At 41.0% G+C, this 27,204-nt stretch overlaps 1 protein-coding gene and 1 non-coding gene across 5 annotated transcripts in view; both read left to right on the top strand.

The window, feature by feature from the left end:
* The window catches only part of PPP3CC (protein phosphatase 3 catalytic subunit gamma), a 78,008-nt gene that overhangs the window by 2,134 nt on the left and 48,670 nt on the right, over positions 1-27,204 (top strand). The gene's annotated exons all lie outside the window — the stretch shown is intronic.
* Positions 5,192-5,267, top strand: TRNAG-GCC (transfer RNA glycine (anticodon GCC)). The gene has a single exon. It is a non-coding gene; the product is annotated as a tRNA-Gly (tRNA).

Raw genomic sequence — 27,204 nt, 5'->3', positions numbered from 1 at the left:
TGTCACTTCTAAACTGAAGTAGGCAAGGGAACAAGATAAATCAGAATTGTGTATCCAGTCAGAATAAATGGGATGTAAGTGAAGCTTAGTGGCAGTCCTCAGACCTTCATGAATCTCGAATCCTGTTTGTAATTGTAGCATGTAATTTCCACCATAACATGTCGTAAGTCATAAGGGAAATTTTAAAATGAACCATTCAGACTCTTAAATGTAGAAGTCAAATAAAATAAAATGCAAGTGCTGGCTTCTTGCTAGGCCTGCTAACAGTTACGTGAACATCTTCATAGTCTGTGATTCAAATAAGGATTTCAGGCCATTAGAATGCATTTAATTTGTATATAAGAACTTTATCACAGCAATTTTGGCTTTTGGTGAGTTATGCTGCTTTTTTGTTCTGGGTGTTCCAGAGTTTGAAATACTCTAAATTTGTTTTAAGAAAGTAAGGTGTCTTTTCATATATAGGTCCATTGTATTATATGGGGTACTAAATCCTGACCTGATGTTGTCTTGTCAGGCCAGAGTTGTCTGCATTTATTCACAGCTGGAAATCTTTTTCTGAGGTGAGACCACACCCAGTTTTTGGTTCTGTCATTTCCTGTTAACTTTAAAGTCTACTTAAATTGTTTTCTTTGAGCAAATCTTAGAGAAGAGTGGGTGGGTGGGAGTGATTTGTATTGTGTCTTTTAAACAGCAACTTTCCTAAAATGAACTACTAGACTGGCTCTCTGAAAACCTAGTTTTACTGCTGCTTCTGGAGCTTACTTGTGGCCTTGCCTGTTATAAGGTATTTTTCCCCACTGAGAAAGAAGGAAGGGGCCGGAGCCACAAAGTGTGGAATAATAAAAAGCTTTATTGAGTACAGAGCGTGCATCCCGCCCTACGAGGTTCCCTGGACCTGGGGAATGATGGAGGCCAGGGAAGTCTCAAGGAGTGACCGCGTGAGGGATACTTAAAGGGTCCCTAGGGTGATCGAGCTAATATGATGTGGTGAAATCTCACTGGCTGGCAGATGGTCACTTTTTTCCAAAGGGTTCCTGGGAAGTTTCTTTTGGTGCGCTAGGTTGTGGGTGGTCCTAACCAGAGTTCCCGGGTTTGGGTTCCCCACGTGACCATCCCCCATTATCCACCGACCTTACATTCTGACCTTTTGTGTTAAATAGAAAAGGGGCGCCGATTATTTGTCTGGCTACTTCCTGCTGATTAGGGGCGTCGTGGGGAGGGGAGATTGGCCGGTGGTGGTTTTGAAGGGTGTCAGGAGGAACATCTGTTTGGCAGTGACTGGAGAAACTTCGTGGATGTGGTCCTGTAAGAATTTAAAAAAACAGAGGAGTAATAGGGGGATTTGCAGGGTCCAGCCTTTTGGTGAACTGGATGGAGTCCAGTGGTTCCGACTGCCAGTGGTCCTGTAAGGAGGCAAGCTTGAGGCGAAACTGCATGTCAGGAGTGTCATAAAAAGGGGAAAGGAAGGGGTCACATCCATTCCCATAACTGAGACCCATGAGGGAACTAAAGGTCCAGAGTGTGATGGCAAAACAGAGAAGGTAGCCACTGTGTCCACAAGAAATGAGATGGACTTACCCACTTGTTGCAGCATACCCTGGGTTCTCTGAGTCCAGGCCATGTCCTAGGAGTTTAAGTGATGTGCCCACCTGGCTGGATTGGCCTCCCATTCGGGCCGCTTGTCCTCCACTTAGAGACACTGAGGAAAAGCCTGTTGCCCAAAGGGACAGTTGCTCTGCCAGTGACTGGACTGCTTGCAGTCAGGGCAGGGCTCAGTGGGCAGCTGCGGGACAGGGGCCCTGCCAGGACCAATGACTGCTTGCCACACTTAAAGCAAGCTGCTGGTGGGATTCCTCTTTGTGGCTAGGACTTGGGTCGGGCACCTCCTGTGCCTTGCCCCTGTTGCTCTGCTGGCCTCAGAGTTGCCATAAGAGTCTGGGTTTGGAGTGTTACCTTTTGCTGCATGCGGGCCTGGCAAACAGCCTTGGCCTGTTTCTACTAGTTGGGACCATTAAAAACTTTAAATGCCATGTTCACAGGTTCTGGATAGGGGTTTGGAGGTTGAGAATAAGAGGAAGGGGGCTCGTGGGGAGCCCGGCACCCAAATCCGGCAGGAAATGCTGGATCCAAAGGCAGGACAGGGCCAGAACTTCCTGCAAGAAAATTGGGGTTAGGCCTTAGGGTCTTGCAAACCGGTGTAAGAGACAATAGTAGGTGGAGAATAGCCTGACGGAGGAGGGACTTAAGAACACAGTGGAGAAGGGAGGGGCTCCTGGCCAGCAGGGAGGAGAAAGAGAGATGGTAGTGGTGAATGAGAAACAGGATTTTGTGAAGGTAAGGGAGGGGGCTCCCGGAGGGAAGAGACCCAAGCGAAAGAGGTCTGCAGAGGGACCAGAGAAAAGTCCCGAGAGAGGGGTGCCCCTGGGGGTCCGGAAGGAAGGAAAGAAAGTTGGGAGTCCACGGAGAAGGAAAGATTTGGATTGGAGGTTTCTCTGGCCAGAAACAGGGCCTGCTTGGTGGAACAGACGGCACAGAGATTAAGGATGGGCACACGAATAACTAGAAGCTGTGAATGTAAGAGATCTCCAATCAGTTCCCAGCTTTTTTGGCGATAGTTAAATTAGTGAGGGTGTTAAAACCAAAAGTCCCTTCAGGAGGCTAATTCAGTGGGTTCTCTGGCCTGGCCACAGCGGAGAAGAACAGTTTCTTCTTTAGGGAGGGAGATTCCTGTGCCCCCACGGCTGCTCTCAGTCCTTGGAGCGGTCAGATTTGAGTATCAGCATCCCAAAACTCAAGCTCTGGCCATGGATGGATAAGGTAAAGTGGTTGTGCTCAGGACGTCTCCACAAGCACACGCACTCAGAACAGAAAGTCTTCCCGACATAGCTACCGTTTCCGGGCAGGGAGTCTCTGCGGAAAGAACTCAAGGGTGGCCGAAGTGGGTGGAGGGTCAGAGATCCTGGTTCTTTCTCGGAAGGGAAGGGCAGAGGAGCGGTCTTTGCAGACTTCAAACTCCTCCCGGGTTTTGGCACCAAAATATAAGGTATTTTTCCCCACCGAGAAAGAAGGAAGGGGCTGGAGCCACGAAGTGTGGAATATTAAAGGGCTTTATTGAGTACAGCATGTGCATCCCGCCCAACAAGGTTCCCTAGCCCCGGGGACAGAGGCTAGGCAAGTCGCGAGTTGTGACCTGTGTGGGAGATATTTAAAGGGTCCCTAGGTGGTCAAGCTAATATGACGTGGTGAAATCTCACTGGCTGGCAGACGGTCGCTGTTTTCAAAGGGTTCCTGGGAAGTTTCTTTTGGTGCGCTAGGTTGTGGGCAGTCCTAGCCAAAGTTCCCGGGTTTGGGTTCCCCATGTGACTTTTCCCTATTATCCACTGACCTTACACCTGTTTTTTGTTGTTTTTAACCTTGCCTGTTTGCTTAAACTCTTTTTTTTTTACCTTTGGTAATCTCATCTGCAAAATAGTGTTAATAGTACTTTCTTTGTCACCATCTGAACCATGTAAATAATGTAACAGCCTGACCTGTGGGATGGTGCAGTGGATAAAGTGTTGACCTGGAAATGCTGAGGTCGCCGGTTTGAAACCCTGGGCTTGCCTGGTCAAGGCACATATGGGAGTTGATGCTTCCAGCTCCTCCCCCCTTCTCTCTCTCTGTCTCTCTCTCCTCTCTCTCTCTCCCTCCCTCTCCCTCCTTCTTTCTCCCCTCTCTAAAAATGAATAAATAAAATTTTAAAAAATGAAAAAAAATAATGTAACAGCTGTGAAGAGCATAAGACAAGGTAGCATTATGAAACATGATAGTTTAACAATAGATCACTGTTGGGCAAATAAGTCTGTAAAATTTGTGTTGTTTGATTTTGCTCACTTTTGTTAAAAATGGTGCTGTCCACCTGGATAATGCTGCTCAGGTGAAACTGCCAGTTACCTTCCTGCTTGGGAAGGGGCTTTGTTATGCTAATGTTGCTGGAGGAGGGGTTTTCATGCCAAAAAGTTTTAAGAAGAAGAAGGGAGTAGGAGGAGGCCACGTTTTTGCAGAGAAGCAGCAGCCAAGATGGCGGGTCCTGAAGGAGAAGCCAGTTTGTGCAGAGATAAGGAGATGGGGAACCAGAGGGGACTGAGCTGGTGGAGGGCCTTCAATTATAGGAAAACCCAGATGTGTCAGTAGCTTTGTGAGCGCTGAATGAGTGGGTTTTGGTGCCATGTGTTTTTACTTGCCAGCCGGGTGCGAGGCTAGAATAAAAGATATGGCCCACCAGTTTTCGGCTCCGCAGTTTCTTTACCGTCTGTCAGAATTCAGTGGGAACCTGCACCTGCCTGGTGGCTGTGATGGCTGCAACTATTGGATTTACTATCACTTACTACATAAGTGGTTAGTAAGGAAATTACTAACATTTGAAAAATACTAGAACGTATATGAAATTATAACATAAATTAGAAAACTGCTCCCAATCAGGGAAATACCTCTTCTACAATAGTATGTCTGGGTTGAACCACATGGGTAACAATGTGAATTGGCCAATACGCATCTGTCTAGTACTTCCTCAGCAGCTGGTTTCTTCTTTAGCAGTTGAAGATTGGATATATTATGTTTAAAAATACAATTCTTATATTTTCACTATATAGCGAGCCATCTGCAATGTATGGCAATAGGTGGGTGCTCATTTGTTTCTTTGTGTTAAAAGTAACATTTCTGTGGATTTCTTAAACAGTCTGTATGTACTAGGGCATCACTACTGGTATCTGGAACAGAAAACTAGTAACTCAAATGGTTGAACTGTGAAAATAGTTCAGCTTGGTCTTTTTTTGTTTGTTTCCAGGTTTCTTTTCCTGTATGAAGGAGTGTATTTTCTTTGAAAGTGGTTTTTTGTTTGTTTGTTTTTAAATAAAAACAGTTTATTTCTCTGGGCTGAATCTATTCAGAAGCAACAGGAAATTTCATTTGGGAGTTACGTGACAATTATGGAAAATCCATTGTCTAAAGTTTGTTGTTTGTTGGACAAATAGGATTTAACAGAAAAGTCAGTAAGATGCTGCTGATACAGTTCTCATTCTCTTGGAATTCAAATATATTGTATATTCACAGAATGTACTGTCATCTGTAGCACACAGGAGGCTGTTATTTTTTTTTAATATCCTGGCATTGGGAATAGTATGGCTAAAGCTTTCTGAAAAGTTTTTAAGAAGCCCTGGCCGGTTGGCTCAGTGGTAGAGCGTCGGCCTGCCGTGCAGAAGTCCCGGGTTCGATTTCCGGCCAGGGCACACAGGAGAAGCGCCCATCTGCTTCTCCACCCCTCCCCCTCTCCTTCCTCTCTGTCTCTCTCTTCCCCTCCGCAGCCGAGGCTCCATTGGAGCAAAGATGGCCCGGGCGCTGGGTATGGCTCCTTGGCCTCTGCCCCAGGCGCTAGAGTGGCTCTGGTCGCAACAGAGCGACGCCCCGGAGGGGCAGAGCATCGCCCCCTGGTGGGCAGAGCATCGCCCCTGGTGGGCGTGCCGGGTGGATCCCAGTCGGGCGCATGCGGGAGTCTGTCTCTCTCCCCCTGTTTCCGGCTTCAGAAAAATACAGAAAAAAAAAGTTTTTAAGAGTATTATGCACAAAAACTGCTATTACCACAAGTATACCTTGAACCCCTTTCCACTCTCTGGTGCCTATAACTCAATTATTTCCACAGCTCTTATCCTTTCCCCCTACTCTCTTTCATGTTATGAAAATGTATTGACCAAGGTTTTAAAAAATAATTTTTCTTTCAAATATAAGCTTAACCCTGCCAATTATAAGATTGGAAAGGCAGAAAGGGAAGAAAACAAAGGTTTCATATTCTTTTCCCTCCAGAAACAACTTCCCTTAATACTTTAGTTATATTTCACTGTATTTCCCAGTGCTGATGTATTTTGAATTCAAAGGGAAATAGATCACATATATTAAAGCTTTTATTATGCTGATGTTTTCATATTGTTTTAACATAAACATTGCAATTTAACCTAATTTTTTTTTCAGTTATTTTAATCAGTATGAAAATAGCTTGAAAGTGCTTATATTGATATTTTGGTCCTTTATTTTTTCATTCATTTGATACTATACCAAGCCAGAAGAAACATTTTCAAGTATAAACATTTAATGTGAGCAAGTTATATAGTGCCTGTCTGTTGACTTTGTCAGTAATATTTGTTTAAGTTATCTTGGTTTACCATTATAATTAAGAGCTACTAAGCTATTTAGATATGAGAAATTAATGCTACTTGAGATTCATACCTCTGAGTAGGAGTCTTTTTTTTTTTTTTTTTACAGGGATAGAGAGAGTCAGAGAGAGGGATAGATAGGGACAGACAGACAGGAACGGAGAGAGATGAGAAGCATCAATCATTAGTTTTTTGTTGCGACACCTTAGTTGTTCATTGATTGCTTTCTCATATGTGCCTTGACCACGGGCCTTCAGCAGACTGAGTAACCCCTTGCTCAAGCCAGCGACCTTGGGTCCAAGCTGGTGAACCTTTTTTTTTGCTCAAGCCAGATGAGCCGGTGCTCAAGCTGGCGACCTTGGGGTCTCGAACCTGGGTCCTCTGCATCCCAGTCCGACGCTCTATCCACTGTGCCACCGCCTGGTCAGGCTGAGTAGGAGTCTTAACCTTGGAAAGGACATCTTACCTTAAACACTTCTTTTAAAAACACCTCCTTTTATGGTAATGGTTGTGATTGAAGCCTCATTTATACCAGACATTTGGTAATTAAGCTTTCTTCCATAAAGTTACATACTATCACATTTTATTGTAAAGTTTGAAAAATGTTATTAGATTATTTGAGAAAAACTGCTAAGGACTCATTATTTAAAGTGAATTAAACAATTAATTAGCCCTGGCTGGGCAGCTCAGTGGTAGAGCATCTGCCAGCTTGTGGAAGTCCCGGGTTCAATTTCCAGCCAGGGTACACAGAAGAAGCGTCCATCTGCTTCTCCACCTCTCCCCCTCTCCTTCCTCTCTGTCTCTCTCTTCCCCTCCTGCAGCCAGGGCTTCATTGGAGCAAAGTTGGCCCTGGAGCTGAGGATGGCTCCATGGCCTCCGCCTCGGGCACTAGAATGACTCCGGTTTTCATGCCCCAGATGGGCAAAGCAATGCCCCCTAATGGGCATGCTGGGTGGATCCTGGTTGGGTGCATGTGGGAGTCTGTCTCTCTGCCTCTCTGCTTCTCACTTTAGAGAAAAAAGAAATTAAAAACTTTTTCCTAAGCTGTATTTAATAATAGAAATACAATATGTTTCCATTAAAGTGACATTTTGGGGAAAAGCTAATTGTTACACATATGTCTATGAGACTCAAACTTAGCTAATTCTGGTATTTGTAGTCATTTTGGGACTTGGCTATGACTTAATTACTAAAGCACTAATGGAGAGAAAGGGGTATCTTAATAATTATCCTTTGGTGTGATTATGAATAGAATATTCTGTTTTAAAGTTTTCATATTAATTTTAGCCGCATTTTAAATTGCAAGTGAGGTTTAAAAATCTCAACCCAATATAAATGATACCCGACTCAGTTCTTTATAATCTACCTAATTATTGAGCTACATGCAGAGAGAACTTTTAGTTCCCTGTATTCAGTTTTATTTTGTTGGCAGGCTAGATTTTTATCATGAAATCTTTTCGTTTCTTGCGTCTTTGTTCATCATTAGAAGAAGGTCTAACTTGGGAACTAGGTTTTCTGGATTGGGTGATGGGAAGGTGTGCTCTATAAGCTGGCTAAGGCAGTGTGTATCTTTAATGATCATTATTAGATTTATTGAGTGCTAACAATTCATGATGATTTTGTGCAGTGTCCAGACAATGTCAGCCCAAGAGACTGAACACTGAAAGATTATCTAAGGCCTCATTCAAGAATTACCTATGTAAAAGTGCTAAAAGTGTCAACCTAAATTTAGTTATGGTAAACAATCAGACAAATCCAATTTGTGGGACTTTATACAAGACAGCTGGTCTCTGAACTCTTCAAAAATGCCCAAGTGATAAAAAATAAAAAAATAAAAAACATTGAGACTATTCTACACTATAGAAGACATTGTGGGGACAACTGGGAAATTTCAAATATGAAGTATATATTAGGTATATCAATGTTAAAAGTCTTTGTTGTTATAACAAGGTATTGTAGTTATAAAGGAGAACGTTCTTATTCTTAGGCAGTACCTGAGGAAGTACTTAGGCTGAAATATCATGATGTCTGCAGTATGCTCTCAAATGGCTTAAAAAGATTATGTATTTGTCAAATGAGAAAGCAAAAGTGGCAAAATGTTCACCATGGTGAATGAGTTAAGAGCACATTGGTGTTCATTTTACTATTATTTCACTTTTCTATAGGATTTCAGTATTTCAACTATGAAGTTGGGGGTAAGAGAAATAAAAGTACAATTAAGAAGTGCCTCAAAGCAACTAGGCTTGGGAAAGGCAACCATCATTTAAAAATTTTTTTATTTTATTTTTTACACAGAGACAGAGTCAGAGAGAGGAATAGATAGGGACAGACAGACAGGAACGAAGAGAGATGAGAAGCATCAATCACCAGTTTTTCGTTGCAACACCTTAGCTGTTCATTGATTGCCCTCTCATATGTGCCTTGACCATGGGCCTTCAGCAGACCGAGTAACCCCTTGCTCAAGCCAGCAACCTTGGGTCCAAGCTGGTGAACTTTGCTCAAACCAGATGAGCCTGTGCTCAAGCTGGCGACCTCTGGGTCTCGAACCTGGGTCCTCTGCATCCCAGTCCGACGCTCTATCCAGTGTGCCACCATCTAGTCAGGCAAGGCAACCATCATAATTGAGGATTCAGTAGTGTCTTAGGGAAAACTAAAAATAAGAGAATGAGGCCTGACTAGGTGGTGGCGCAGGGATAGAGTTGGACTGGGACGCTGAGGACCCAGGTTCAAAACCCCGAGGTCACCAGTTTGAGCGTGGGGTTGCTGGCTTGAGCCCAAAGGTCACTGGCTTGAAGCCCAAGGTTGCTGGCTTGAGCAAGGGGTCACTCACTCTGCTATAGCCCCCCCAAGTCAAGGCACATAGGAGAAAGCAATCAGTGAACAACTGAGAAGCTGCAACGAAGAATTGATGCTTCTCATCTCTCTCCCTGTTTGTCTGCCCCTCTCTCTGACTCTCTCTGCCTCTGTCAAAAAGAAAAAAAGAAAATGAATTTTAAAGTATATTATAGCTAATGTGAAGTGGAAGCGCCTTAGCAGAAAAAGAGGTTTCAGCTGTGCAGTTGGGGCTTGGGAAAACGAGAAGTTAGGGTGGTGAAGCCAGGTATACTTGCTTAAGCCGTGGCAAAGTGTCAAAAATTGAAGGAGGAAAAATGAAGAAAAGGAGGAGGAATAGGGATAGCTGAAAACTGCTAGAGCAGTTGACAGTGATTCCATTAAGGAAGATTATTTGGATGGCTATGTTTCAAAAGGAAAAATAAAAACCAAAGCTTAATCAGCTTATAAATGTAATCCAAAATTATAGAAAATTCAAATGTTACATAAATAGATATTGTGGAAAGTAAGACAGGCTTGTTTTAATTTTCTCGGATAAAGTAAAAAAAGGTGGTAGAGGGATAAAATGAATATTAAAAATCAGTGATAAGTAGAGGAGATAGAAAGGATTTTCTGAGTGTATTTCCTATCCCAGTTAATCACACCACTTACCCATTTAGTCCCTGGCTGGGAGGAGAAGCTTGGGAGTCAGACCAGACTCTTTCCGATCCTTTTCACTTCATATTCAGTTCTCAGATGCAGTTCTGTGGACTTCTGGTTTCTTCGTAACCTTTCACTTTATTTCCCTGGCTCACTTCTTGCTTATACTCCTGCAGCGGCCTCTTGCTAGGGCTGTTTAGTCTCCACACTGCTATCACGATCTGCAAGTAATGTAGGATTGTTCTTGTGCTTGAATTCTTTCATGAGCACTTCCTGCCTAAAAACATATACTCTAACTTTGTTGATGCATAGTTCCCATTATACTAAAGCTCTAACCCTGTACAGTGGTTCCCCCTTATCCACAGGGGATACATTCCAAGACCCCCAGTAGATGCCTGAAACCATGAATAGTATCAAACCCTATATGTACTATGTTTTTTTCCTATACATACATACCTATGATAAAGTCTAATTTATAAATTAGGCGTTGTTAAGAGACTAACAATAATTAATAATAAAATAGAACCATTATAACAATATACTATAGTAAAAGTTACTTGAATGTGGCCTTTCTCTCGCTGTTGATTTTTAAATTTTTTTTCCCATTGATTTGAGAGGGAGAGAGAGAGAGGGGAAGGAGGAAAGGAGGTAGAGAGAGAGAGAGAGAGAGAGAGAGAGGAAGTATCAACTAACTCATTGTTCCACTTAGTTGTTCCATTTAGTTGTACACTCATTGGTTACTTCTCCTATGTGCCCTAACTCTGGATGGAACCTGTACCCTCTGCATGCCAGAATGACACTGTCCACCAAGCCGTCTGGCCAGGGCCTCTTGCCAGTTATTTTTATATTTTTCAGTCCAAACCTATTCCTGAATCTGTGTAGCCATCCCTTACTTGCAGTAAATGACTTACTGTCACTTGTTTCAGGGGTTTCCTTTCTGACATCTCCTATAGGCACCATGCATTCTGGTGTAACACATTCAGATACTGTCATTTGAAACAGTTTTTGTTTAAGTCATCCACCACAAATTTAATGCCTTTTTCATTTTAACTTATGCGCTGTGGCATAATTTTACAGTTTGAGGTGCTACAGCAAAACTAGCATGAACTTATTTTTTCTTGTCAATTTCATGGCTAAAAGATTTATTCTTACTATAGATCCTAGCAACCTCAGCATATGAGTTTTTTTTTTTTTCCTTATTAGGTGGAAAATTTCACCTTTTCACTTGCAGGAAGCACTTATGGCTTCTCTTTGGCATATATGAATTACCAGCATCACCTTTCTTGCACTTTGGGGTAATTATGAAGTAAAATAAGGGTTAGTTGAACCCAGTGGATCTGATAATGAAGGTGACTACTAAGTGACTAATGGGCAGGGAATGTCCGCTGTGTGGAGATGCTGGACAGAGGGCACATTCACATCCCCAGTGGGACTGAGGGGCTGGCACGAGATTTCATCACGGTACTCAGAATGGCACACAATTTAAAACATATGAATCATTTTTTTTCTGGAATTTTTCATTTACCATTTTTGGACCATGATTGATCACGGGTAACTGAAACCAAGGAAAATGAAATGTGGATGAAGGGTGACAGCTGTGTTACTTTCTTTTCCTCATTTTCACATCCTTATTCTCAAACCTATTTACTTACTACTAGTTGTATTTCCCTAGGATGTCATGTTTTGTTATGAATGTGAATGAGCTGTTTGCATTACTCCTTTGTAGAATCTTGCCCCCCAACTTGACTAGTCCCTATTTCTTTATCTTTCAAGATTTAGCCACTTTCAAGATTTAGTCTGAGAAGCTTTTTCTCTTTTACTAGTAGATTGTCTAAAATAATGGTTTTAGAATGGACTTCAAAGTTAGACATATACCTGGACTCAGTTTCTGTTTCTCTTCATAGCTCCATGACCTTGGACAAATTGCATAACCTTTTTTAAACCTCTGTTTCCCTATCTGGAGAAGAGGGATAATAAAACTTAATTTACAGGATAGGTATAAGGATTAAATAAACTTCATAGGTTATAGTGGCAGGTACAGAGTAATGCTCAATACATGATAGCTGCCACCAGCACCACCACTGTTGTCGTCGTTGCCATCATCATCATCATCATCAGAAGGGTTAGATATTGCCTCCTATATGCTCCCATGAGCAATCTCATTGCTTTACAGATCTCTTAAGTATTTTTATGTTCTTTATTCACACTAAACTGTTCTCTTCAAGGATGAGAACTGTGTTCTTAATGTTCAATTCAGTGCCTAGCATATAGGTGCTTATGAAATGTTTAGTGAAAGTGTAAGAAGCTTTTTTTATAGGAGACAGTATGGAAAAGAGCATAAACTCTGCTAATTAGTAGTTGTGACTATTTTTCTTGCTTCAGGTTTAAATGGGAGGTAATAGTACCTACTTCAGAATTTAAAAATTACATTTCACATTACATGTGTATGCTTAGTACAGTGCCTATATTGGATGCTTAATAAATGCTAGCCATTCATTTATTAAATGAGTTAATTGTTTTGTTTTGTTTTTTGACAGAAACAGAGTCAGAGAGAGGGACACACAGGAAGGGAGAGAGATGAGAAGCATCAATTCTTCGTTGAGTCTGACTAGGCAGTAGCCCAGTAGATAGAGCATCAGACTGGGATACTAGGACCCAGGTTCAAGACCCTGAGATCGCCAGCTCGTGCGCGGGCTCATCTGGTTTGAGCAAAGCTCACCAGCTTGGACCCAAGGTCGCTAGCTTGAGCAAGGCGTTACTTGGTCTGCTGTAGCCCCACGGTCAAGGCACATATGAGAAAGCAATCAATGAACAACTGAGGTGTCGCAACGAAAAACTAATGATTGATGCTTCTCATCTCTCTTCGTTCCTGTCTGTTTGTCCCTATCTGTCCCTCTCTCTGACTCTCACTCTGTCTCTATAAAAAAACAAAAATTCTTCGTTGAGGCACGTTAGTTGTTCAATGACTGCTTTCTCATATGTGCCTTCATGGGGGACTACAGCATAGCAAGTGACCCTTTGCTCAAGCCATCAATCTTGAGCTCAAGCCAGCGACTTTGGGCTTCAAGCCAGCAACCTTTGGGCTCAAGCCAGCTATCATGGGGTCATGTCTATGATTCCACGCTCAAGGCAATGACCCATACTCAAGTCACTCAAGCTGGATGAGCCTTTGCTCAAGCTGGATGAGCCGGTGCTCATGCCGACGACCTCAGGGTTTCGAACCTTGGTCCTCCGTATCCCAGTCTGATGCTCTGTTCACTGCACTACCATCTGCTTAGGTTAAATGAGTTAATAATCTTTGGTCTTTGACAGCAGAGCTGTCTGACTTTAAGTGGCATGTGTGTGAAATGAAAGTTTAAGAGTGTACTGCATTTCATATTTTTCAACTTTAGTCTCCTTAGCTTTTGAAAGGATTTAAACCTAAAATGCTTAATAAGAAAAATGGTGAAAATTTCAGCCCTGGCTGGTTGGCTCAGTGGTAAAGCGTCGGTCTGGCGTGCAGGAGTCCCAGGTTCGATTCCCGGCCAGGGCACACAGGAGAAGCTCCCATCTGCTTCTCCACCCCTCCCCCTCTCCTTCCTCTCTGTCTCTCTCTTCCCCTCCCGCAGCCAAGGCTCCATTGGAGCAAAGTTGGCCCAGGCACTGGGGATGGCTCTATGGCCTCTGCCTCAGGTGCTAGAATGGCTCTGGTTGCAACAGAGCAATGCCCCAGATGGGCAGAGCATCGCCCCCTGGTGGACATGCCAGGTGGATCCCGGTTGGACGCATGCGGGAGTCTGTCTGACTGCCTCCCCGTTTCCAACTTCAGAAAAATGGTGAAAATTTTCTTTTCTGTAGTATAGATAGAATTTTAGAAATCATGTATTCATAAACAAATAATTTGTTGAGTTCCTACTACAGGCAACATTTCTTGTTATACTTAGAAGCTTAAATACTGTCTTGAGAAGAACTCAGTATAGCATATAAAACTAACAAATTTAGAACTATGGAGCTCCTGTGACTAACACCACCAGGAAAAGCAGATGACTAAACTGTAGACCAGGGGCAGTCAACCTTTTTATACCTACCGCCCACTTTTGTATCTCTGTTAGTAGTAAAATTTTCTAACTGCCCACCAGTTCCACAGTAATGGTGATTTATAAAGTAGGGAAGTAACTCTACTTTATAAAATTTATAAAGCAGAGTTACAGCATATAATAATAATTACTTACCAAGTACTTTATGTCGGATTTTTGCTGTTTGGCAGAATAAATCTTTATAAAACAACTTACTATAGTTAAATCTATCTTTTTATTTATACTTTGGTTGCTCCACTACCACCCACCATGAAAGCTGGAACGCCCAGTAGTGGGCGGTAGAGACCAGGTTGACTACCACTGCTGTAGACTATCTGTTAGGAAATTTTTCTCCCTCTAAATTGATAATCCTTTCAAGTTTAAGATTTGACTGTTGATCAGTGGCTTAAAGAGATAAGACCTAATTTGTGGTTGGTTTTTTTTTTTGTATTTTTCTGAAGCTGGAAACGGGAGAGACAGTCAGACAGACTGGATCCACCCGGCATGCCCACCAGGGGCGACGCTCTGCCCCTCCGTGGCGTCGCTCTGTTGCGACCAGAGCCACTCTAGCGCCTGGGGCAGAGGCCAAGGAGCCATCACCAGCGCCCGGGCCATCTTTGCTCCAATGGAGCCTCGGCTGCGGGAGGGGAAGAGAGAGACAGAAAGGAAGGAAAGGGGGAGGGGTGGAAAAGCAGATGGGCGCCTCTCCTGTGTGCCCTGGCCGGGAATCGAACCCGGGACTTCTGCACGCCAGGCCGATGCTCTACCACAGGCCCCGGCCAGGGCCTGTTTTTATTTTTTAATTTTTATTTATTTTGTGTTTTTTCGAAGTATGGGATGGGGGCAGGCAGACAGACTCCTGCATGCTCCGGACCAGGATCCACCTGGCATGTCCATCAGGGGGCGATGCTCGGCCCAGCTGCAATCAGAGCCATTCTAGTGCCTGAGGCAGAGGTCATAGAGCCATCCTCAGCGCCTAGGCCAGTTTTCCTCCAGGGGAGCCTTGGCTGCAATAGGGGAAGAGAGAGAGAGAGAGAAAGGAGAGGGGGAAGGGTAGAGAAGCAAATGGGTGCTTCTCCTGTGTGCCCTGGCTGGGAATCGAACCCAGAACTTCCACGTGCCAGGCCTATGCTCTACCGCTGAGCCAACTGGCCAGGGCTTAATTTGTGTTTTTTTTGTGTGTGTGCCTAGGGACATTTTACTCTTGTTATCTCAGGTTTTGTAGAGGTTTCAAAATACGATAAAAGAGGATTGTTTTAATAAATGATCAGAGGTGTGTTTGTGTATGAAAGCAAGTTGTTTATTTTTACAGTTTTATTGAAAACGGGACACCACTATAAAGTTATTGATTATGTAAGACTACCAGACAGTGGTTATTACTTTCTTGGTTCTAGGAGAGCCAGTTTCTAATTCTTTGAAATGTTGAGCTCTGTGACTTTCAAAGAATAGAAGGAATGATCTCTAAGAACTAGGTCAGATCACTGAAATAAAATTACTTGTTTTAATAGGTTATGAAAGGATATGAAAGGTACACATTGACTGTCAGTAATACTATATGATACAAACTTATTTAGTGGTGTTTAACTGGTTCATGATTGGAAAGGCAGGTAAATAGATTAGGAAATAAGTCTGCAAAAGTAGGGCAGGCTTGCTGGCTTAAAATAGGAATGAAAGCAGTGTTATTTGGAGTGAACAAAGATAGCTAGGTAAATCCATGTGTCCCATGAGGGTAAGACCACTTTATAGGCCAATAATTTTTAAATTTTTTAATTAATTTGTTTTTGGTGAGATAGAAAAACATCAGTTTATTGTTCTACTTATTTATACATTTATTGGTTGATTATGTCCCTGACCAGGGAGGGATTGGACTTGCAACTAAGCCAATAATTTATTTACTTATTTTTTTTTTTTGTATTTTTCTTAAGTTGGAAACGGGGAGGCAGTCAGACAGACTCCCACATGCACCTGACCGGGATCCACCCGGCATGCCCACCAGGGGGCGATGCTCTGCCCATCTGGGGCATTGCTCTGTTGCAACCAGGGTCATTCTAGCGCCTGAGGCAGAGGCCACAGAGCCATCCCCAGTGCCTGGGCCAACTTTGCTCCAATGGAGCCTTGGCTGCGGGAGGGGAAGAGAGAGACAGAGAGGAAGGAGAAGGGGAGGGGTGGAGAAGCAGATGGGCGCTTCTCCTGTGTGCCCTGGCCGGGAATCGAACCCAGCACTCCTGCATGCCAGGCCGATGCTCTACTAATTAGCCAACCGGCCAGGGCTAAGCCAATAATTTTTAAGGTTTATTTTTTATACTTATTACAGAATAAGTATTGGTCATTACCAATATGGCCTTTCTCTTTTGTGCAGCTCTGCATCAGATATTGCTATATGTGTTATTTCTGTGATGGATGTATATTGTAGCAGTATACTGAATTGAATTTGATGTGAAAAGACTGTAGAATTTCTTCAGTGTACTTTAGAGACTTAGTTTGAAAATTTATTAAATTTTTATTTTGTTAATTATAGACTTACAGGATGTTGCAGAGAAATGTACAGGGAAGTCCTATACACTCTCCTCTAGGTCTCTGTCCTTCACAGTGTCAACATCCCACACTGTCACCGTACTGAGAAAACTGACAAACTGACATTGGCACAATCCATACAGCTTATTCAAGTTTCACCAGTTACACACATTATGTGTAGTCTGTGTAACTGCCACAACAATCAAGATAATCCCCTGTACCATCCCCACAAGACTGTTGTGTTACTGTCCCCTTGTAGCCAATTCATACCCTTCTTTACAGATTTCATGGTTTGGTTGCTGTTTTTGAATTAAGTACAAACCTGGTTTGATTAGGGATTTTGCTTCTGAGTTGAAAGCATTGTAAAATAATTTTTATTCAAATATATATGTAATTTAACAGTTGATAATGGTGAAAAGCTAGCTTGAAATGTGTTAGCAGTTGGGAGCATTGAAGTCTTTCTTAGATGAATACGTGTAGGGGTATAATGGTGATTCTCAGCTTGCTTAATAACCAGAATCATTTGTGGTGCTTAAAAAAAATGAAGGAAAAATGGGTACCTTGGTCCCATTCCAGATAAATACGGAAAGCAATGCTGAGTGTAAATTCGCAAATTGTGGCCCTGACCGGTTGGCTCAGTGGTAGAGCATTGGCCTGGCATGCAGGAGTCCTGGGTTCGATTCCCGGCCAGGGCACACAGGAGAAGCGCCCATCTGCTTCTCCACCCCTCCCCCTCTCCTTCCTCTCTGTCTCTCTCTTCCCCTCCTGCAGCCGAGGCTCCATTGGAGCAAAGTTGGCCTGGGCACTGGGGGTGGCTCTGTGGCCCCTGCCTCAGGTGCTAGAATGGCTCTGGATGCAACAGAGCGACGCCCCAGAGGGGCAGAGCATCGCCCCCTGGTGGGCATGCCGGGTGGATCCTGGTTGGGCGCATGCGGGAGTCTGTCTGACTGCCTCCCCGTTTCCAGCTTTGGAAAAATGCAAAAAAAAAATTGCAAATTGCAATAGGATACACAGTATGTTACCATTTATATAAAAAATTAAAATATATATAGTGTAAAGATATATTTGTAACAAAATTATGTACTGTATATGTGGGAAGGACACACAGCTACCTAAAGGTACTGATTACTGCTGGGGAGGACAGAATAGAATGGAGGCTGTCTTCAACTATATTGGTAACATTTTAGTTCTTAAAACAATTTTGAAACAGATACGGCAAACTTCATATTTTAAATCTATGTGGTGGTTATGTGGGTGTTTGTAGTATTTGTATTATTTCTTGTTACATTTTATATAAAATTATTTTTGAAACATTTCATTAAAAATATCCATACATATAATAGTATATCACATATGTCTGGAATTTTCTCTTTTCTCTCTTTTCGTGTACTTTCTATTTATTTTATTTTGGTGCCTAGAGTGGAGGGCTGCTATAACAAATACCTAGAAATGTGCAAGTGGCTTTGGAACTTCCAGGAGAGCCAGCTTAAGTCTGAACTCTGATGCTTTTTCTTGGTTTCTATAGTCATTACCAATATTCCCTTTATAATATTTCATACTTACAGTTCGAACCATTCACTCTATTTCTTTTTTTTTTTAATTATTTTTATTTATTTATTCATTTTAGAGGAGAGAAAGAGAGAGAGAGAGAGAGAGAGAGAGAGAGAGAGAGAAGGGGGGGAGGAGCAGGAAGCTTCAACTCCCATATGTGCCTTGACCGGGCAAGCCCAGGGTTTTGAACCAGCAACCTCAGCATTCCAGGTTGATGCTTTATCCACTGCACCACCACAGGTCAGGCTCACTCTATTTCTTAACTGATCTGTGTTCACATATTTGTTTTGTGTGAATTATTTTCTCTATCTAAATAGAACATAATGTTCAAGTTAGAATCCATGTGTAAAAATTGTAAGATACTCGTTACCTGTTCAATGTGAGCATGTAACAGGTGCCAGATAAATATTAATTATTTAACTTAGAATATAATTATTTCTCTAGTATTTTTTAATTTTACTCAAAAGAACTATAGCAGCTTTTTTTCTCCTATAGGAGACAGAATACAAAATACAGATATTTAACAAATATCACTATTATCCAGGATTCTAGGAAGACTAGCTGTAGAAACTTAGATTTGTTCTGTTATTTAGTGTTTTGTTTTTCAGTTAGTATCATACAATCTGTCAGCCTTTAAGACAGTGATACTTGATAATGGGATTTGGATTATAAAATTCCCCAGTTGGTGGTACTGGAAATGAAGCTGAAATGGCAGTTTCAAAAAGAAACAGGAGTTGGTGTCTGACCAGATGGTTGCACAGTGGATAGAACGTTGGACTGGGACTCAGTGGACCCGGGTTTGAAACCCTGAGGTTGCCAGTTTGAGTGTGGGCTCATCCAGCTTGAGCGCGGGCTAACCAGCTTGAGCATGGGATCATAGACAGGACCCCATGGTCTCTGGCTTGAGCCCAAAGGTCACTGGCTTGAAGCCCAAGGTCACTCACTTTGAGGCTTGAGCCTGAGGATACTGGCTTGAGCAAGGAGTCACATGCTCTGCTGTAGCCCCCCAGTCAAGGCACATATGAGAAAGCAGTCAATGAACAACTAAGGTACTGCAACAAAGAATTGATGCTTCTCATCTCTCTCCTTTCCTGTCTGTTCCTCTCTCTGTCTCTTGTCAGAAAATAATAATAATAAAAATTTAAAAAGAAACAGGAGTTGGTGATTGTACACACAATCTTTCCTAGATCTAAGTATTAGGAAAAGAGAAAGGTAGTTCTAATTGTGTTCAGTGAATTACCTCAAAGTTTGCTGCTTTTAAATTGAATTAAGGTCAGCAGCAGAAAGTACAGTGGCTTTTCTTGCCACCTCTGTTCAGCATTTGTCATAACAGCACTCCACTCTTGGCACCAAAATTATAAAATAATGTATTTAAATATTAAAAGAGTAAAATGTTTCACCATTGTGAAGAACAGTACAGCCTTAACATGTGGCATTGTATGTTCACATATTGATGTTGACACCAGAAAGGTAAATTTAGTGGTTTATTAATTCTTTTTTTTTTTTTTTTGTATTTACAGAGACAGAAAGAGAGTCAGAGAGAGGGACAGACAGGGATGGAGAGGGATGAGAAGCATCAATCATTAGTTTTTCGTTGCGACACCTTAGTTGTTCATTGATTGCTTTCTCATATGTGCCCCGACCGTGGGCCTTCAGCAGAGCGATTAACCCCTTGCTCGAGCCAGCGACCTTGGGTCCAAGCTGGTGAGCTCTGTCTGCTCAAACCAGATGAACCCACGCTCAAGCTGGTGACCTCGGGGTTTCGAACTTGGGTCCTCCACATCCCAGTCCAACGCTCTAGCCACTGCGCCATTCCTGGTCAGGCTGGCTTATTAATTCTTAAAAAAATTTTTTTTAAATTTTATTTATTCATTTTAGAGAGACAGAGAGAGGAACCAGGGGAAAGAAAACGAGAAAGATCAGTTTATTTTTCCACTTATTTATGCATTTTTTGGTTGATTCTTGTTTGTACACTGACTGATGTGGGATTGAACCCACAACCTTGATGATGTATGAGGCTGTGACCAACTGGCCAGGGCTGATTTATTATTTTTTTAAATCTCTGTTCTCTTTTAAGATAGAGCTACAAATTTCTTACTATTCCCTTATGTAATCCAGGTATGAAGTATTTATTACAAACGATATGGAAGTCCTGAAGTTTTTGGATGATTTTACATGTCTTTGTGAGAATTAGAGTGGATTCAAGATGTGATTGCTAATAATCAGTTGTTGTTGTTGTTTTTTTTGGGGGGGGTTCAGTGAGAGGAGGGGAGGCAGAGAGATGGACTCCCACATGCGCCCTAACTAGGCTTCACCTGGCAGGCCCACTAGAGGCCAATGCTCTGCCCATCTGGGGCGTTGCTGTGTTGCTTAATAACTGAGCTCTTCATAAAGCCTGAGGCAGAGGCCATGGTAATGTCAGGGGCCATCTCACTCCAATTGAGCCTTGGCTGCAGGAAGGGAAGAGAGAGAGAAGCGAAAGGGGGAGGCGTGGAGAAGCAGATGGGCGTTTCTTCTATGTGCTTTGATCAGGAATCAAACCTGAGACATCCACACGCCCGGCCGACACTCTACCGCTATGCCAACCAGCCAGGGCAGCTTTTCTTCTAAGGAATAACACAAGGGTTCCCACTCTTACCACTTTTATTCAGTATAGTACTGGAAGTCTTAGCCAGAGCAGTCAGGCAAGAAGAAGAAATAAAAGGCATCTAAATCAAAGAAAGGAAGTTATGGAATTGTCTTTGTTTGCAGATGATATAGTTTAATATATAGAAAATCCCAAAGACTTCACTAAAGAACTGCTAGAACTTATCAATTAATTCAGTATAATTTCAGGATACAACATTAATGTGTACACTAACACAAAATATTTGAAAAAGAAATTAAGAAAATAGTAAATTGTGTAATAAATCCATTTACAATCGCATTAAAAACAACAAAATACTTAGGAATAAATTTAAGGAGGTGAAAGATCTGTGCACTGAAAACTAAGATTTTGGTGAAATTAAAGAAGACACAAATTAAAAGATACTCTGTGTTCATGGGTCAGAAGATTTAATATTATTAAAATGTTTATACTACCCAAAGCTGTCTATAGATTCAGTGCAATCCCTATTAAAGCTTCAATGCCATTTTTCACAGAAATAGAAAAGACAATTGTAAAATTTGTATGGAACACAAAAGGCTTTGAATAGCCAAAGTATTCCTGGAAAGAACAAAGCTGGAGGCATCACACTGCCTGATTTTAAACTATATTATAAGGTCTACCGGAAAGTTCTGTCCGTTTTTGGAATAAATCAAAATACAGTTTTTTCTTACCATCAATAAACTTTATTAAATAATATAATTGCCATTATTATTAATGATTTCTTGCCAGCATGAGGGCATTTGTATATCCCATTTTTGGAAAATGTTTTATCTTTTGATATGAAAAATTAAACCAGTGCTTGTTTGATATCTTCTTCATTTTTGAATTTTTGCCCTTCAAAAAATTTTGTAAGGACAAAAACAAGTGATAGTCAGGGGTTGCTAAGTCTGAGGAATATGGTGGATGCAACAGACATGCTTCTGTAGCATTTCTTCCTTGTTGAAATTCATAAAAATTATAGTGGCGTAAATGAACTTTATCAGTAGCCATGGGTACACTATCGCTTCACACATAAGACTAACGTGAATCAACTTTGTTTTAGTTAATTTGCTACGTCAGTATGTATACATTAAGTGATAAAAATAGAGAGGCTCACATGCACCAAATAAACGTGCTTATGTGTTGAAACTTGTGATAGAAACGGACAGAACTTTCCAGTAGACCTTATATAAACCTATAGTAATCAAAATGGAATGGTACTGGCATAAATATGGGTACACAGACCAATGGAACAGTCAAACACCTAGAAATTAACCTTCAGCTGGCCAGGTGGTTCAGTGGATGAAGCGTAGATCTGGCACACCAGAGGTCACGGGTTTGAGCCCTGGTCAGGGCACATACGAGAAGCAATCAATAAGTGCACAGCTAAATGGAAATTAACCTTCAGTATATGGTCGACTAATATTTGACAAAGGAGCCAAGAATGCTCAATGGGGAAAAGATAGTTTCTTAGATAAATGGTGTTGGGAAAAATGGATGTCCACATACAGAAGAATGAAATTAAATCCCTAAGACTATTGAAAAAATTAACTCAAAATGGATTAAAGTCTTAAACATAAGTCCTGAAATTCCTAGGAGAAAATAGGAAAGCTCCTTGACATTGGTCTTGGCACCCTTTTTGTTTGGATCTGACACCAACAGTACAAACAATGAAAGCAAGAATAAATGGGACTACACCATACTAAAAAGCTTTTGCACGGCAAAAGAAGCAATCAACAAAATCAATTAAAAGGCAACCTATGGAATGGGAGAAAATATTTACAAATTGTATATCTGATAAGGGGTTGGTATAAAAATATATAATAAACTCATAGAACTAAATAGCAATAAAACACAATTTAATTTAAAATGAGCAGAACTGAGTAGACATACTCCCAAAGGAGACATATGAATGGCCAACAGAGACTGAGAAAGGTGCTCTACATCACTAATAATCAGGGAACTGCAAATTTAAAACCACAGCAAGATATCTCTTCACACCTGTTAGAATGACTGTCATCAAATAGCAAGAGATTCCGTTTAGCAGAATACTTAGATTAGTATTCTCAAGGTCCAGCCGTGTTGTTGCGAATGACTGTATTTCATCTTTTCTTATGGCTGAGTAGCATTCCATTTTATATATGTACCACATCTTCTTTATCCAGTCATCTGTTGGAGGACACTTTGGTTGTCTGCATGTCTTGGCCAGCAGGAATAATGCTGCAATGAACTTGGGGGTGCATATGTCTTAGTCAGGAAAAGCTAAAAACTAGATGATCTTACTCATATGTGGGGTGAAATACTGAGTCATAGACATAGACTGGTATGGTGATTATCAGAAAAAAGGGAGTGGTGGGATGCTGGAGGGTAAAGGGGGCCAAATATACGGTGACGGAAGATGCTTTGACTTTGTGTGATGGGCACACAATATATAGGTCATGTATCATAGAGATGTACATCTGACCTATATGATCCTATTAACCAGTGTCAATCCGTTAAATTAATTTTTTTTAAAAAAAGCAAGAGAGAACATGTTGGCGAGATTATAGAGAAAAGCGACCCCTCACCCCCAACCTCCGGTGCAGCCACTATAGAATCTAAACAGTATGGAGGTTCCTCAAAAAATTAAAAATAGAACTGCCATGTGATCCAGCAATTCCGTTTCTGGGTATATGTTCAAAAGAAATGACAACTTTATAAATGGACTATTTAAAGAGGTCACATACAGCCACAGAAGTGAAAGAAAGGAAACTTCTGTGTGTGGTGGTAAGTGGTTTACTTTAATTTGAAAGGATTTAAGTTGTAGTTCATGTACTTCATAATTTAAAGTACGGATAAGATGTTAGAAGCTAAAACTTCATCTTGTTCATCTGCCTGTTATATTTTTTATTAATGAAATCCTGTGTGCTGTTCAAAGCAGTTGGAAATGAACTTGTTAGAGATTTGAGTTCTTAGAACAAGTTTATTATTCATTGTGAAGTGAATGGTAAAGTCAGTTGAATATCATCTTTTGTGTCCATTAGACTTACTAAAATCTCCAAACTCAAGCTTGAAGATGTATACAGTGTGTCCGTAAAGTCATGGTGCACTTTTGACCAGTCACAGGAAAGCAACAAAAGATGATAGAAATGTGAAATCTGCACCAAATAAAAGCAAAACTCTCCCAGTTTCATACCTATTCAGTGCAGTTTGATGTGGGCTCACACACAGATTTTTTAGGGCTCCTTAGGTAGCTGTCCCGTATAGCCTCTACAGACTTGTCACGACTATCAGAACGGGGTTTCTCCACCAAACTGCCGGTTTCCTTCAACTGCTCATCCCACCGAGTAATGTTATTCCTATGTGGTGGCGCTTCATTATAAACGTGCTGATAGTCACGTTGCACGTTGGTCACGGATTCGTATTTAGCGAGCCACAGAACACACTGAACTTTCCTCTGTACCATCCACATCTCGACTGGCATTGCCGTGGGCTGCTCCGCTATATACACGGTGTTATGTCATCATCTGCACGTGCACACATGCTGCCACATCATCCTACAGAAACTGGGAGGGTTTTCCTTTTATTTGGTGCAGATTTCGCATTTCTACTGTCTTTTGTTGCTTTCCTGTGACCAGTCAAAAGTGCACCATGACTTGATGGACACACTATATACACATAACATCCAATATTTGACTCTGGTACTTTACTCGTTTCCCTAAATTCATTTTTATCTAAACCAGTGTTACTAAAAGTATGGTCTAAAGACCAGCATCAGGTCCATCCACCAATTGATACTAACTGCAATATGTACAGAAATTGAGCTTTTAAAAGCTGTTATAGCAATTTGACATTGACACAACATCCATGTGTGTTAATATTTTTCTAGTAGTTTATTTATTTTATTGATTTTGAGAGCGAGCGAGCAGGAGAAACAGGAAAGGAGAGAGCAGGAGGAAAGAGGAGAAGCATCAACTCATAGTTGCGTCTCTTTAGTTGTTCATTGATTGCTTCTCATATGTGGCTTGACCTGGGGCTCAAGCTGGGCCAGTGACCCCTTTCAAGTGAGCGATCTTGGGCTTCAAAGCCAGTAATCTTTGGGTTCAAGCCAGAGACCTTGGGGTCATGTTAATGATCCCACACTCAAGCTGGCAAGCCTGTGCTCAAGCCAGCAACCTCAGGGTTTTGAACTAGGGACCTCAGCATTCTGGGTCGATGCTCTGTGCCACCACTGGTCAGGCTCTAATCATTCATTTTTATTGCATTTTACAAAGTATAGGTTTTGACAGATTGGGGGTGGGGGAGTTACCATAGAGGTTTCCAGAGCACTACTCTAGATCCTCTTGTTCCCCTCAGAAATTCCAGAATCTTTGTATCCAGGTGGCCACAGTAGATCCTAGGAGAAAAGTGTATAAAGACCGGTAAACTATGACTATGAGTGGTGAAAAAAAGTGTTGACTATCTGAGATTACTTATTATTGTCTTTACTTAGAATTCCCTTTAACCATTGTCTTATTTTACTCTAACACCATTTTAATGTGCACAAGAATTGCTTGGGGCACCTGTTAATGCAAATGCCTGTGCAGGGTCCCCAGAAGTTCTCATTCCATAAATCTAAGGTCAAGAATCTGCATTATAAATAAGTATCTCAGTTGATTCCAATAAATGCTCTTCCTAGATAGATTGTTAAAAAAACAGGGTACTTAGGAGTAAAGAAGGGCACTATTAACAATTATATCAGGACAAAATAAACGGAATATCACAGTAGGCATACATGGACACATGGTCACTCTGTATCTCGGCATATATATATATATATATTTTAATGGAGACTTAAAAGTTTTATTGGAAAGTTTCTGCTATTTCCTTTCATGACCAAACTGAGTTGGATTTCCTTTAGTCTTCCCATGACTGTGGCTATTTCCACTCTTCTATGAATCAACCTCAACTATAGTGCTCATAGAACTGTCTAGTAAAAGAAGGGAGATAGTATACAAGGCTTCTAAACATAGCTAGGAGTAACCTGAAGTGAGGTAGGACCCACTCCTTTAAAGTTGAATATATTTTTTTCCTGATTTGACAGATAGTTATTTTATTTGCCCTAACCTAAAAGCATAGGACTCTTCTGAAACTTAGTTATGCAGGTTCCAAGCCAGTCTTAATTCTGCTTAGCAGTCCTAGTTTAGCTGTGTCCCATTTCTCTTATCTGGGCATAATCCTCTTGATCCATTTCAACCTTGTATTTGCTTTCATTTAACTAAGTGGTTCGTTTACTTGTTTTGTTTTAAATAAATTGTAACTGAAGAATTTGAGAGAAAGAAAAAGTATCTCTGAATTCCTCAGATGCTCTTTAGGTTGTTATCACCTCTAATTACATACTTTTTGTGATATATAAGGAAAATAGATTTTCTGTTTTGTAAACTTCTCTGATTAAAACTGGAGGAAATTATTTTTATTAGTAGTAATACTACTTCTTTTTAATCTCTCACTTTGTAAATTAAAGAAATTGACCAGTAAACTAAAAATAACATGAAATAAGATAAAATCAGTATACTGGAATTATCAAAAAAGTATTATACAGGTAGTACTAGACACAAGAGAACAGTTAGAATCTAGGACTGTCCTGGGTAAACTGGGCTATATAATATGACCTTCCTACCTTACGGTAATATTTACTGGTCAAAAGCAACTATCATTTTTTTTCAATGAGCTTTGAATAGTCAGAATGAATCAAGTGATAGCGAAGAGCATGACAAAGCTTATTATAGGACTTTCTTGTAACTAATACAAAATGGTTTGGCTAGATCAAGTCAAAAAAATTTTAAGTGACTGTGGATTTCAACTTGGTTCTTTATTTAAAATTTTAAATTATTTTTTAGTTTTCAATCACAGTTGACATTCAGTATTATTAATTTTTAAATTCTCCATTGATTTGAGAAAGAGCAAAAAGGGGGGAGGGGGGAAGAGAGAGAGAAGCATCAACTCATTGTTCCATTTAGTTCCATTTAGTTTTGATCTCATTAGTTGCTTCTTGTGTGCCTTGACCAGGGTTTGAATCTGTGACCTCCGTGCAGTGAGCTGACGTTCTATTCACTGAACTACCACCTGGCCAGGGCACTATTCAGTATTATTTTATGTTAGTTTTAGGTGTACAGGGTAAGTGGTCAAGCAATTGTATAATTTACAAAATGACCTCCCCCCAATAATTCTACTACCTACCTGGCACCATACGTAGTTATTACAATATTATACATGCTGTGACTATTATACAGTATTATACATCCCCATGACTATCCCGTAACTACCAATTTGTACTTCTTAATCCCTTTACCTTTTTCACCCAGCCCTCAACTTGGTTCTTAATAACACTTCCATAAAGGTAGAAGCCGAACCACCAGACATAAATCACAAATTAAAATGAATCCCAATTTGTGGCTTGTAGACTTGTGGCTATTAGATCACAGGGAATCTAAAATAGACTACATCATAACATAGTTAAATGAGAAGACGATAGCAAATTTTAAAATGTCAAAAATAATTTTTTGTTAAAGTTGCTAAGTCACCATGATATAATATAAACTTTATATCCAGTATAAACTGAAGTTAGTTGTTAGCATTTCCAGATTAGAAAACACAACTAGACCTCCCCTATCTGTTCTTTTCATGAGTAGCAAGTTATTCTCAGGGAGAGCTCTATCCTATTACTGCTGTTCTTGTTCTCAGTAATATTTTAGGCAACTACCTTTTAAGAGTAAAGTACTCACCTGTGATTTCCATGATCAGGAACTGAAGTCAAACTTCTTGTTTCCTTAGGTCAGTTTTT

The sequence above is a fragment of the Saccopteryx bilineata genome, chromosome 1 (assembly GCF_036850765.1).
Source record: "Saccopteryx bilineata isolate mSacBil1 chromosome 1, mSacBil1_pri_phased_curated, whole genome shotgun sequence".
Classification (NCBI taxonomy): Eukaryota; Metazoa; Chordata; class Mammalia; order Chiroptera; family Emballonuridae; genus Saccopteryx; species Saccopteryx bilineata.
The sequence above is the reverse complement of the archived record's forward strand: the minus strand, read 5'-3'. Positions and strand labels throughout refer to the sequence as shown.